The sequence below is a fragment of the Malurus melanocephalus genome, unplaced genomic scaffold (assembly GCF_030028575.1).
Source record: "Malurus melanocephalus ecotype Western Australia unplaced genomic scaffold, MMel_1.1 scaffold_546, whole genome shotgun sequence".
Classification (NCBI taxonomy): domain Eukaryota; kingdom Metazoa; phylum Chordata; class Aves; order Passeriformes; family Maluridae; genus Malurus; species Malurus melanocephalus.
In genome coordinates this window covers 6,670-20,263 of record NW_026623778.1, presented here as the reverse complement: position 1 = coordinate 20,263, position 13,594 = coordinate 6,670, and the positions used below count along the sequence as shown (strand labels likewise).

The window sequence follows — 13,594 nt, the reverse complement described above, 5'->3', positions numbered from 1 at the left end:
TGAGAGACCAAATGAAGGACACCAAAGCCAGTGGAGTTGTCACAAAGTGGTGCTGTTTGAACTTGATCCTAAAAGTTTTTTCCAACTTAGCAGCTCCTCGATTTTAAGGAATTGTAGGTTTTGGCTGCACAAGGTGTGGATTTTGAGGCGATTGGTTTGGGTTTGGTGGTTTKGGGGTTGGAAAAGCCCTCCAAGGTCTGGATTGGGTTTTTTTAGCGATGTYGAGCTCATCACCAGATCTTCTTCTTCACCTTTTATTTCCCAGAAATTTTTGGGATTTCCAAGTGTTCCTTGAGCCTTTAATTATGAAAATAATTTTTTTCTATTCCTCTCTTGCTCCTCAACCCTGCTTTGAGCCATATCTGGAAATTCACCCCCTCCCTGTGCCTGCCCAGCAGCTTTTTAGGGTTTTCCCTGCTCATTTTGTGGCTGGAAGGTTTTCCTCTCTCTGATCCATCAATTCTCAGCTGGGCAGGCGTGGAGGTGCAGGGCACAGCCTGGTTTTTATAAAAAAAAATGATTTTTATCAAATAAAAACCTATTCAGGTTTTTATCAAAAAAAACAGAATAATGAGTGATTTTATTTCAGGGACTGTTATTTCCTCTACGAGGATTTTAGATTTTTAAAAATTCTGGAAAGAGCAGGGTATCAATGTAAATATTCCATAAATCGATGTTTTGGGGGAGAAGTTGGTTTGAAAGGTATTTATTCTCAGGGAATGGAATCAGGAGGGGTTTCCTTTGCTCAGAGTTGGATTCCTCCACAGTCTGAGAAAGCCTAAACCAAATGGAATTAACTGAAGAAAAGGGAAAATTGTTTACAGTGCAAAAACTTCTGGACTTGAATCATCCCTTAATTTTAATTTTATATTCATCTTTCCATAGTTACAGCACTGAGATCTGAGAGCAGCACTAACAAATGATTCCGTGTGGTTCTGTTGTTGAATAATTTTATTTTTTAAAAGCATAACTGGCATTTACAGTGACCTTGTCTTTAATTTCAAAGTCTGGGGAGGTGCTTTAACTTTTCATAATGTTAGTGCTTACAATATGTCGCATTTCAATACTAATTTGGAACTTTATTTAATTTAAATTTTAACTCCCGGTATCATTGCTGTTGTTATTTTGGTTTAACAGTGAATTCCCCAAGTCAGGTRTATTTTTAAATAAATTAATGCAGAGTAATTATCATATTCCTCAAATGGCTAAATCCCATATCGTGGCTCTGGTGCTTGACTTTATTTTTAACAGCAGCTCCCAAATTCACGCGTTGCATGAAATGGTTTAATAAATAAATCAATCAATAAATCATTATTTTTGACCTCAGTTTCTGCTCTCCTGGCTGATTTTGTGCTCTGGTGTTCTCCTGCAGATCTTTGCTGACGATGGTGGTCRCTGGAGGCAGCACTGGTGAAGATTTCATCATTTACAGACAAGATCTCTGAAATCTGTTTCCTTCAGACAGCAAAGGTAATTCTAAAATCCCACATCATCCACATTTTGCATTTTTCTGTAAGGAATAAATTCATTTTTCTTCTCCAAGTTTGGGAGCCTGACCACTCTGCCAGCTTTTAACCTCATTTTTAATATTTACTTATTCTAAAGTTTTATTTTTAATGTTTATTTATTCTAAAGAAAAATAATCTGCGTGGAAAGAGCTCGGTTGCTTCTTCTTTTGGTCACAACAATGTGAGTCCTAACTCAGCTTCCCTTTTTTCCCCTGCATTTATTCTTTTTCTTTATCTTTCTTTTCTCATGAATTCCTTGACCTGCAGATCACTTACAATATTTTTGTGCTACTGATGAAAACCTTAAAACTTGGAAGACTAATTGAGGATGGGGCTCATGCTCAAAAAGACAAAAATTAGGTGAAAAAAGGGTAAAACACTGGTAAATCTCTGGAAGATTCCTATAGAATTTAAAAATGTGACTTTAAATTAAATATCAAAGATAAAATCCAACATGTCTTGTGCCATTTATTTTCTCTGCTTGTATTAATTATCAATACACGGTTTTCTGATCCAAATAAATGTGAAGATATCCAGATTTTTGTTTATATATAATTTTTTCCTATTTTGAAACTATCTCTGCACACCACTGTAGGTAATATGGGACCATTTTTTTTTTTCTGTTATGGAAATCGAGCTAATTTTCCCACTCATTATCTGCTGTTAATTTAATGTGTGGCAATATCTGAAATTTACTGCTGATTATGGCAGTAGATTTTTGGTTAGCACTACAGCTCATCTATGAGCAAACCAATTAAGACATCATTTCAGGATATAATTGAGCTCCTAATGGGCCACTTGAATTCTCAGGGAATTTACATATTTGCTTTTCTTCGYTGTGCCAGAGAGGTCCAAAATGAGGCAGCAGCTTCAGTTTTGAACTTCTGGAGGCACCAACTCAAGCTGAGGTTTTTCAAAGTGAAGCCTCTAAAATATTTCTGAATGAAGGGTGTGGATAAATTCATGGAAAAGCTCCTTAATTCCCAAATTTGAATGACTTTTGAGAGCTGGGAATTTGAGGAATGCAACTTTGACTTTTTTTAGGATGCTGTGGCCCAGGTGATTGTATTCCCACATCAGTTAGAATTTGTTTTTAAACTGATTTAAAAACAAAGTTTGGTCAGTGTTTGTAATTCATTTTCTTCTTTTATCTGTTGGGATCTGCTGGGAAAGGGCTCATTCTGCAAATCTATATAATACAGATCTTTAGAATACATATATAATAAATACATATTATAAATAATCTCCATTTTCCAGTAGAGAATTCTTGGAAGTGCTTTGTTGGCCCAGACAAATTAAATGTCTCATTTAAGGAGTCTTTAAAAATGAAGAAATAAAAACAAAAGTAGTTCTTTCCCCTTTTCTTTTTCCCTTGATTTTGGGGATTTTTTGACCCTCAGAAGGAAAATTTTTACATTTGAAAGACAGAGCTATGAGAGGTTATTTATACCTCTGCCTTACTGAGGGGTTGGGTTTGTTTTGTTGTCACTCTTCCCTTCCAGATAGACCTTTGCATATGTTTTTATTTGTTCTAAAATGGGAACTACACCATTTGGTAAAGGAAAACCAAATGTTTTGGGGGAATAATTATCGAAGTCTGTGTCTGGGTTCCAAAAAAACCTCTTTTGCATGAAAAACTAGGGCAGGGAAAGTAGAATTTTTCTCTGTAAGGTTCATGTTGTACTGGTTATTTCCTGAAAGTTTTAATATGTACRTGTGGATAAACCTCAGGATGCTGCAGTGAAATCCATGGAAATGTTTCATTCTCATTTTCAGTGTTTTATTTTGTATTTTGTCCTCTTTTTTTCTCTCCTTTRAAGTGGGGCTCACAGCTGTATAGGTATTGCAGCCCCTCTGCTGTTCCATCTGATTTATTCTAAAATTCCATCTCCGGGTGGAATCCACATTCCTGGTATTTCCAAACCTTCCTGACCCAGCCTCACCCACTCAGACCTCGTGTATAATCTTTAATTTGATAATTAAMAACGATCATTAAACCTGCTATTTCCCTCTGTAGGAAACCCTTCCATGAAACATGGAATTGAACCAGCAAAATCCTGTTTTTAACTGTTCAAAGCTTTGGGTCTTCTGTCCCAAGTCATGGGCGGGCCTTTCCCTGTCCTTGGAATTCACAATTTTGCTGCCTTTAACTGGAATTCACAATTTTGCTGCCTTTAACTGTTCCATCCTTTGGATGTTCTGTCCCAAGTCATGGGCGGGCCTTTCCCTGTCCTTGGAATTCACAATTTTGCTGCCTTTAACTGGAATTCACAATTTTGCTGCCTTTAACTGTTCCATCCTTTGGATGTTCTGTCCCAAGTCATGGTCAGGCCTTTCCCTGTCCTTGGAATTCACAATTTTGCTGCCTTTAATTGTTCAATCCATGCTTTGGATCTTCTGTCCTGAGGAATGCTCAGGCCTTTGCCTGAACCTGGAATTCACAATTTTGCTGCCTTTAACTGTTCAATCCATGCTTTGGGTTTTCCATCCCAAGGAATGCTCAGGCCTTTCCCTGTCCTTGGAATTCACAATTTTGCTGCCTTTAGCTGTTCAATCCCTGCTTTGTATCTTCTGTCCTGAGTAATGGTCAGGCCTTTCCTGAACATGGAATTCTCAATTTTGCTGCCTTTAATTGTTCAATCCTTTGGATGTTCTGTCCTTAGGAATGGTCTGTTCTTTCCCCGCTCACGGAATTCACAATTTTGTGGTGTTTTGCACCTTTTACCAGCAGGTTTTGGAGAATCCCACGCTGGTTTGGGTTGGAAGAGACAGTAAAATTCATGCAGTGCCATGGCAGGGACACTTTCCACCATCCCAGGSTGTTCCAATCCCCATCCAACCTGGCTTTGGATATTCCAGGGATCCAGGGATGGAATTCCATCCCAGTCCCTCCCAGGAACAATTCCCAATTCCTAATATCCCACCCATCCCTGCCCTCTGGCAGTGTGACCCCATTCCCTGGGTCCTGTCCCTCCATCCTTGTCCCCAGTCCCTCTCCAGCTCTCCTGGAGCTCTCCCTGGAAATTCTCGCTGAGCTCTCCCTGGATCCTTTTCCCTTCTCCAGGGGAACATTTTCACCTCTCCCAGCCCTGGAGCAGCTCCGTGGCCTCCTCTCTCCAGCAGCTCCACATTTTCTTTGTGCTGGGGGCAAATCCAGCATGGATTTGCAAACTAGTCCTGCAGATCTGGGAGATGAGTGGGATTTCCCTCTGTTTTTCCCTCTGCTTCTCTTTTTAACCATGGAAAATCCCACTAGAGCCCCAAAACTGAGCTGACAGACACGCCCAGCTCCAAACCCTGCTGTCTCTGAGCAATTCCCAATCCTTGGAATGCCAGACAAACCCAGAATTCCCAAAGCTGTGGAATTCTCCCTCAGCCTGGCACACTCAAATCCCACAGCCATCCCATTCCCAAGGATTTGTCGGGATTATTCCATRTCAGACAAGGAGCAGGGTCATTTTCCAGCATTTTTCTGTTTTTCCTGAATTGTCATTAAAAGCAAGGAGCCCGATTGCCTCTTCTGAATTCCCAATGTTTTTCTGAGAACAATCCATTTTCTGTCTCTCTCCATCTCTTTTCCATATGAAAGGCTCAGAGTTTCGTGAAATCCCGAGGTGCTTCCTCTAAAGCAAGGTATAAACGAATTCTACCTTCTGAAATTTAATAAAAGGAGACCTACTTCATTTGAATTTTTTTTTTCTCCTACAGAAATTATTTAAAAGATTTCACTTAAAAAAAAAAAAAAGACATTTTCATAATGTTGCTCTTCAACATCACAACTTTTAGATGCRTTTTAAACCGAGTTTTCAAAGTACATTTGAAATGTAATGGATTTGATAAATTCTCTGCCTGAGCAGAAATTTTTGCACCACTTCTGCCAAGTTTTTGCACCGAGCAAGAAGTTTGTTTTCTGTGATCCCCCTTTCTCTTCCAGCTGCTCCTTCTGAAACTGAATTATGGGCTGACRTTCTGAATTTTTCCTCACAGAAATATTGTAAATAAAACTCAGCCTCTACAAAGTCTTTTCATTTTGAAAAATTGGAGCRGCAGCCACCCTGAACAAAAAGAAACCTTCCCAACACTTCTTTTTCTTGTAACCAAATTAATCAAGCTCAGGGATTTAGWTGTAATTTCAAAGATAAATGCAAAACTTTCTCTCTTTAAATCATAACAAAAGAGAGAAATTTAATATTTTTAATATCTCATTTTTCCTTAGCAAAGCTAGAGATTGGGTTCCTACAGCTCCAGGAACCTGGATACCTTCAAAAAGTTTTGAGGTTCTTGGGATATTTCCAGAAAATTTTGAGGTTCTTGGGATATCTCCAGAAAATGTTGAGGGTTTTGATTATTTCAGTCTGTGCTATTAGAAAAATGTGACTTATCTTCATCTTTAGGTTTTTCTGTAAAATCACAAGAAATTCCTGTGAAGTAAAAGCCRTATCTTTTTTTCCTGAAAGTGCTGCTGGTTTAAAATAAGAGATAAGAGCTCCTGATGTTATTTGTTGATTAGAAATAATATTTAGTTCAGCAAAAAAAAGATTTCATTTGGCAAAAATTTGGCTGATTTTGCCATCTGTCAGGGGCGTTACTGAGGCTGTATGTAGCTCTGGTGCCTTCATATCTGTAAATGTATAAAAATCCWGTAAAAATCTGCAAATATCTGCAAAAATCTGCAAAAAATATTGTAAAATCCTGTAAAAACAGCTCTTTACAATGTTTCTTTTTGGGAGATTGTGAAGATTTAAAACTGAGGGTATGAAATTTGGGGGTTTCTACTAAACGTGCTTCCATAATTCAGCTTTTTCTGTTTCTTAGTGCTTCTTTTAATGCCTTTTCAAGGGAAATTATGATTACAAAGTACCCATACATCAAAATGATTTTTCTGATTTATCTTAAATTGCATTTCCTTGATGATCTAAAATCTAAAATACATTTCACAAATATAAACACTAAATTGTGAGGGAGAAAAAAAATGGCTTTGCTGTATATTCAGAGCTGCACTGCAGATATGGAGTGACAGAATTCCATAATTTGTCCTCTCCCTTTATGGAGAAATCCTGGAGGAAAGTTAAAATCAGAAGAGATTTTTGGTTTCACTAAATCCTAAATCCAGGGGTAAGAACTGAAACCAGTTCAGCCCCTCAGCCTGGGAAGARAACTYRAAAAGCAGRATGAARGGAAGGGAGGAAGGGAGAGGTTACAAAAATTACAAATTCTTCCTTTTTGGCATAGCAGAGCCGTGCTCTTTTCAGTAAATTATAGCTTGGATTCCAGTTCATAGAATATTTACAATAATGAGATGTATTCCCTGAAAAGAGAGGGGAAAAACCCCAAACCACAGCATAGAAAAATCTGACTGGACTGACACCAGGGTGAATTGTTTGTTTAGGTGGAAATGGCAATTTATAAAGCAATTTATATTAAAATGTATAAATTTTATTATTATATTTAATTTATAATTTATAAATTTATGAATCGAGGATTGACTTAAATGTGGTGATTTAGGGATGATAAAAAGGTGATTTTAAAGCAGGAGGAATCATCCCCGAGGGAATTAATCTGGGAAAACTCCTGCTCATTAGGAGATAAAACCATCAGGATTTGCAATATTCCGGAGAACACTTCAGAAAAAAACTTTAATAGGTGAAAACTTCACAATCAACATTTCAGAAAGCTCTTTGAGAGCACAYCTGAGCAGCAAGGTGAGTGAAAATCACTTGGTGTGTGAAAAATAAAAGAATTTGTTTAGCGTTGTTCTCACACCAAAAGCTACCAAAAGGAGATGGGACCAGTAAATACCTGGACCTGTTTGTCCCTTCCAAAATACAAAAAACTGAGCCCAGAGTTATATCCTGTCCCTGGAACTTTAAATCCAACAGAGGAGAGGAGAAACGTTGTCCTGTTGCACTTTTCAGTGGTTTGAGAGAGAAAAACTCTGGTGTTGAGTGGAAAGGGAGAACAAATCTTGCTGTGGGTGCTGGAAGCCCAACAGTTAAAAATCCAAGAAATTTCATTGCAAATCTTGCTCAGTTCAAGGGAATGTGGTGATTGTGAATTCCTGTCCCAGGAAATCAACGCTGGTTGGAAATGTGTACAAACTGAAAATAATCCATGCCAGAACTCCTGGTGCCGGCGCCAGCTGAAAGCAAGGAAAAAACGGGGAAAAATTCAAATAAATGGGTTTGAAAGCTGATAATTGTGCTCGAGTGCTGTGGTTGTAAATCACAGAACGGCTTTTCCTTGGATAYAGCAGGAAATGTACACATGAGGCCTTTACAACGGTACAAAACACCTGAAATCCTCAATTCCGCTCACGAAAATCCAACATTTCACCGTTTGCCTTAACCCGAGATGATCCCACATGATCAAAATTCACACCCAACACGATGTCAGAACGTGTGACCTGAACTTGAGAGCAGCACAACGTGTGAAATTATCTTGCTGGAGTTCCAAGAAGCGTCATGGATTAAGTTTTTTTTCGAGTGTTACACTTGGATAGTGGAGAATTTGAAAAACAATTTTCAATTCTGTGTGAAGAGATTTCTCTGCTTGGCTCAGCTTCTTCAGAATTCCATCCCTGGAGTCCCTGTCTGTGTCTGGAATCAYTTGGGGCAGGGAAAATGATGGGTGGGATCTGTTCCATGGCCCTTCCTGAGCAGAAAAATCAAATTGATTTCAAATCTTATCACTGGTGGTGTTAAACGAACCCCACAGATCCCAGTTCATGGAAAATTCAAGATATTCTTGCTGGTTTTCAGGCTGGCTGGATATTAGGGAGAAATTATTGAATTAAAAGGAATAATTCTTGTTGCCCGAGCTAAATGTTTCCATCTGTTCTCTGCAATGGAGCAGCAGCAAAAAGAGGCATTTTCGGATGCTCTGGTGCCATTWCCAGAATGGCTTTATTTTATTTTTAGGTTCAAAACCAGGATTTGTTGGTGTTCTCAAAGCTTTTGGTTGCTCACATGAAGGTCGTGGTCACCCCATTTGTTGATCACGTTCATCCAAAGCGAGGACAAAAGCAGAATTTCACATTTGAGGTTATTTGAGGTCCCAATTTTAGGTTTGGTCACCACATTTCTGCGTTCACGCTTTCAAAAAAAAAGCAGATTGGAATTTTCTCCGAGTTCTGGTTGTCCCATCAATTCCAATCTAACAGAATTCAGGAGGAATTTCAAGTTTTTCTCCTCAAATGGATGTTTCAGACTCTCTTTTGGGGAGATGAAGTCTCTCATCTGGAAATTCSCCTTAACTCCTTCCTGCCAAACCTTTGAATTAGAGAAGTTTGCAAGTGCAGCAGAGGAAACAAAAGCTTCAGGGGTCAAAAACTTCATCTTTTATTATGCCTGGAGCCTGCAAGTGTGAAAAACAGGCTGAGAATGAAGGAACTGGGACACTTTAATTGTGATTTCTGTGAAGGAGGAAAAATTCAGTCATTAAATTGACATTTTGCAATGCACTGTTCTCAGAGCTGCACAAAGTTGTAAGGCTGTAATGTTGTTACGTTTTAGTGATTAAATTAATATTATTTAATTCTTAAGGTTTTGCAAAGCAATTAAAAGTGTTCGGCTTCTCCTATATTAGAAGTTTCTTTGGCTTGAAAGGATTTTTAAGTTTTTTTATATAAAATTATGTCACAAAAAAGCAAATTTAGGTTTAACCGAATTGTCTTTTGACTGCTGCTAAAAGTTTTCTTCCTCAGATCCTTTTCCTCTGTGTGCYCTGCCGATGTGAAAATCCTTCAATTTAAACTTTTGTGTCATTAAAAATCTGGGGTTTAGTTATTCCTGTTGCTGATTTGCTGTCCCACACCTTGACACTTTTAAATCCTTGTTTTTACTCTGCTTTTCCCCAGTGACATTTGGGACATTTATCATTAACAATATTTAACATTTCTCTTTGTGCTGTTGTGATACGCATTCCTAAAAATCAGAGGAACATTTGATTATTTAATACCATTTACTTAGAAAAACTTTAAAACCAGACTTCTTAAAATCCCTGGCAGCTCTCTGAAAACTCCTTCAATCCTGAGCTAAATTTTGATCATATTTTTCTCTCCATTTCTGAATAAATAAGATGGATCTTTTTAAAATGATCAAACAAATTGCAATAGTAGGGAATTTTTATATAAATATAGACTCRGGAGTGATCCAATGTGAATTATATTAAACTCAGAGGGAACCCCTCTATTAACCTTAGCAAGAATAGAATCACAATTCCACAAACGGGATTCTGCTTTCCCTGTGCCCAGGGAATATTCAAAAACCATCCTGRTACTTTTATCAATGAATTGGACAATTAATTGTGCTAATTAGCAAYAGCATYRCTTGGAAAGAATCACTTGGAGGAAGTGGAGCAATGATGGCAGAAACAGCCTGGAGCAGGCAGGGCTGGAATTGGGATGGAATTGGGATRGAATTSCTTCTTTGTGGAAATTCTGGATTTTTTCAGCTTTTCCAAATTCAGGATAATTCCTCTGCCACTGGTTGGAACCTGAATCCAGAGCAGAGCCTGCTCCTAAAAGAGAACTTAAAACAATCTGCCCTAAAAGAGAACTTAAAACAATCAGGATTTGCCAGTTACGGTGATTTGTGCCGAGAATTTTTAAATATGAAGTAACATTTTTTATTTGAAGAAGTTTTGTTGTTTTCTTTTAGGAGGATTTAATTTTAAACAATAGCCTAATGTCATATCTAAAGGAAACACTTTATTGTGTGATGATAAAGCATCATGAGGCAAAACTGCTGGCGTGGAATTTCTTCTGTCCTAATGAGTTTGGGGCTTTAGAAGAATTSATCTGAAATCCAGGCGTCCTTTTCTTCTCCATTTATCCAAGGATTTGTGGAGTTGTTTACGCCCTGTTCTTGGAGGAATGGGAAAAGTTCTGATTTTGGGCTCAACACCAATAAATTTATATARATAATGGAGTCAGGACAGAGAAATGAAAATATTCTGGTGGGTTGAGTTGACTCTTGCCTGTGGAAAATGTGTTCCAGCAGTGTCAAGACAATGGTGACAATTGATTTTCTCTCCTGTTTGGGATATTTTACCAAATGTCATCACTTTTGTGATTTTTTTTTTTTATATTTTGAATGATAAGGCTCAGGGAGAGAGAACCTGAGCATCCTGGTTTGTGTAAAGTGTCCCTGCCATGGAAGGGGATGGGACTGGATGGGCTTTGAGTCCCTTCAACCCAAACATTCCATGTTCTGTGATTGAAAAAAAAATCAATTATTTGTTAGTTTTTAGTGCTAAACTAAAATTTTTTTACTCAGTCATTCTTTTATACCTTTAACAACATAGGTGTAGGAGAAATAGTAGAAAAGACAAATTGGCATTATCCAGACCTCAAATTCTTTTGTGTATCAGCTCAGCTCTCATCAGTTTYTGTTATCTCAGTATTAAATTAAAGACCAGCGAAGGAGAAAAATTGATTACATTTGCACTGCGAGCCAGAAAACAGCAATGCTGGTCCACCAGGTATGCACAGGGGCTGAGGGGAACAAATTGAGTTCCAAAAGTGCTGTGTTACCAATGAATGAAAGCAGTTCTTAAATTACCCATCCATTTTTAATTCCAAGACAAAACGAGATAAATCGGAATGTGTGATTGTGGGAGAGAGCTTTATTCTCCAAATTTTATGCATCTAAAACTTGAGTGTGAACTTCATCAAGATGTGGAGAATTTCCAAACTCCAAGCAGAGGTTCCCCACGGAAGCATCAACTCCTCGGGATTTATAGGATTGAGATATGGGATTTATAGGATTGAGATATTCACCGAACTTCTGTCTGATTTTTTTCCCCTTGCAAATTAAAACTCCATTTATTTTTCTTTCCCTGTAACTGAGGACACAAAAAATAGACAATATCCCTTCTCATCTTCTCAGAACAACAACCACTCCAACGACAGCATTGCAAACCTTTAAAAATATTCCTTATATCTGGATATCACATATGGGAAGTAAATATGTTACTATGTTAGCCTTGAATATATATCACACACAAAAAGRAAATACAGGATTTTATATTTATAACCACAGATCACGTCATTTGAAGGGATGTGATGGTTTGTTAGCCTTGCAGCTGATTTTTGAGTTAATTTCTTGGAGAAATCTCCATTTTTTTGTGGCATTTCTCGGAGCTCTCCTGGTTTTCACGTGGTCCTCGGTGTTGTTAGGCAGCCACGGGTCCTTTTTGAAGTTCTCGTTCATCTGGCCAACTTGTCATACAAAAAAACCCCAGAAAAGGCCATATGTTCCTGCAAATGTACCTTTGGAAGGTGGGATTGCTGCTTTTTCTTTTTCCTCCTGCCATCTGTTCTGTTTTAACTTCATTTTCTCCAAATTTCGTGTCTAGCAAATATTCAGATAATAGATGGGAATTCTAATGGGTGAGGAAGCAAAGATGATTGTTCCCAGCAGGTTGAAGATGCCCTTAGTCAAATATTCAGATTTTTTTTGACACTTTTTGTCATTGTAACAATTACAATTTGAAATTAGGAAGCCGTCAAGAGCTAAACATTATTTTTRTTTCAAATACAAACACGCTGAGATGCTCCTGAGAAAATCCAGAAATCAAATGAGCAAATAYTGTGGATTTCTCCAAGTTCCTGCTGCTCTTTCCACTTGGAATTTCTCATTCCCATCYGAGTGCTGCTCCTCCTTCCTGCTCCAGCCCCGAGGATTCCCAGGGATTAGGGAAGGATCTGGGTTAAGACTAATCCAGCAGAAAAGACACAAATCGGCTCCCTTGGCTGAGGGATGGTTTGTGCCCTCTGCTGCACCTCAGGAATTCCATCCTCGGGAATTCCCTCAAATTCCAGAGAAATAAAGGAGTAAGGAAAAAATTCTGGTGTGGCCATAATTTTCAGGCTTTTTCTGAGACAGCAGAGCCCTGATTTAGACCAGGATTGTTCTGAATTGGGGAAATCTGAAAATCCTGTGAGCCTTGGGGTTCCTCCAAGCACGATCATGCACAAATAAAACTTATTTTCCACCACTTTTTATTCTTATTTATAAGAATAAAACAAACTCCAATGCCCTGTTTAAACCCAGGTCATGATTTGCCAGCACATGTCCAAATCACAGAATTCTCTTTGGTTTAAAGTGAAAATCTTGAAGTATTTTAGGAAAAAAAAAACCTCTCCAAGTCTATAACCTACTTTTAATGGTTCTGAACGACTTTGAGGAGTTTTATATTAATTTATATAGGAGTCCATGTGTGTGAGTGTATATAAAAAGAGATGTGTGTATAAATAAGCAACACTGGGCGTCTTTTTGCTATTTTAGTTTGGTGGTGGATCCTCTCAAGAATATCTCATTTTCAGGTCCTTTTCTCCATTCTCCAGCTGTGTGGGCTCTGTTTTTACAGCCTGGAATTCTGGACAAATGTAAATCCATGGATAATACAGACCCAGACCCGATTTTGGACTGTAGGGAATTCTGATTCTGCGTTTATGGGCAATGAAAAGATCCTTCCAGAGGGAAATCAAGCAATAATTTTCCTTTCTTCAAATCCCCTTTTAGTACAAACTGTGTTTTATTGCAGGAAGAAGAGACTTCACCGCAACAAAACGGGCAAAAAACCKCCAACACTTGAAGAAACAGCACTTGTGGAATTGTTCCCTAAAATCCCAACACCCACAAATCCCGAGGGATTGCACCCACCAGTCTTCCTGAATTCAGGTGGGTGAATTTTCCCTTTTCCTCCCTTTTTCCTCAGGGAAAATGAGGATTTTAATTCTTTGGAAGTGCCYAAGGGTTGGATGGGTTTGGAGAAGGCRTTGGGATGGGAATGGGATGGGATTGAAGGTTCCTTATAAYCCAAATCTCTCCARGATCCYRTGATTTCTCTGAAATTAAACACAATTCCTCTGAAATTAAACACAATACCATTCATAAATCTAATTTAATACAATTTTTCCACCCAACRAAATAAAAACAACAATCACTGCAAAGAAAATCAGACMAAAACTGCTCCAAGCAGGACTCAGCTGTTATTTTCCATCATGGAACCCGTGGCTTTAATTCAGAATTTAATTTATAATTTTCATTCAGAAAATGAGGATTTTAATTCTTTGGAAGTGC

The 13,594-nt window shown here is 38.1% G+C and overlaps 1 long non-coding RNA gene across 2 annotated transcripts in view; it reads left to right on the top strand.

The window, feature by feature from the left end:
- The window catches only part of LOC130582988 (uncharacterized), a 59,326-nt gene that overhangs the window by 42,770 nt on the left and 2,962 nt on the right, over positions 1–13,594 (top strand). For both annotated transcript variants that reach the window (XR_008966381.1, XR_008966382.1), the window contains exons 2-3: positions 1,373–1,470; positions 13,056–13,192. This is a non-coding gene — a long non-coding RNA (uncharacterized LOC130582988). The remainder of the gene's footprint in view (positions 1–1,372; positions 1,471–13,055; positions 13,193–13,594) is intronic.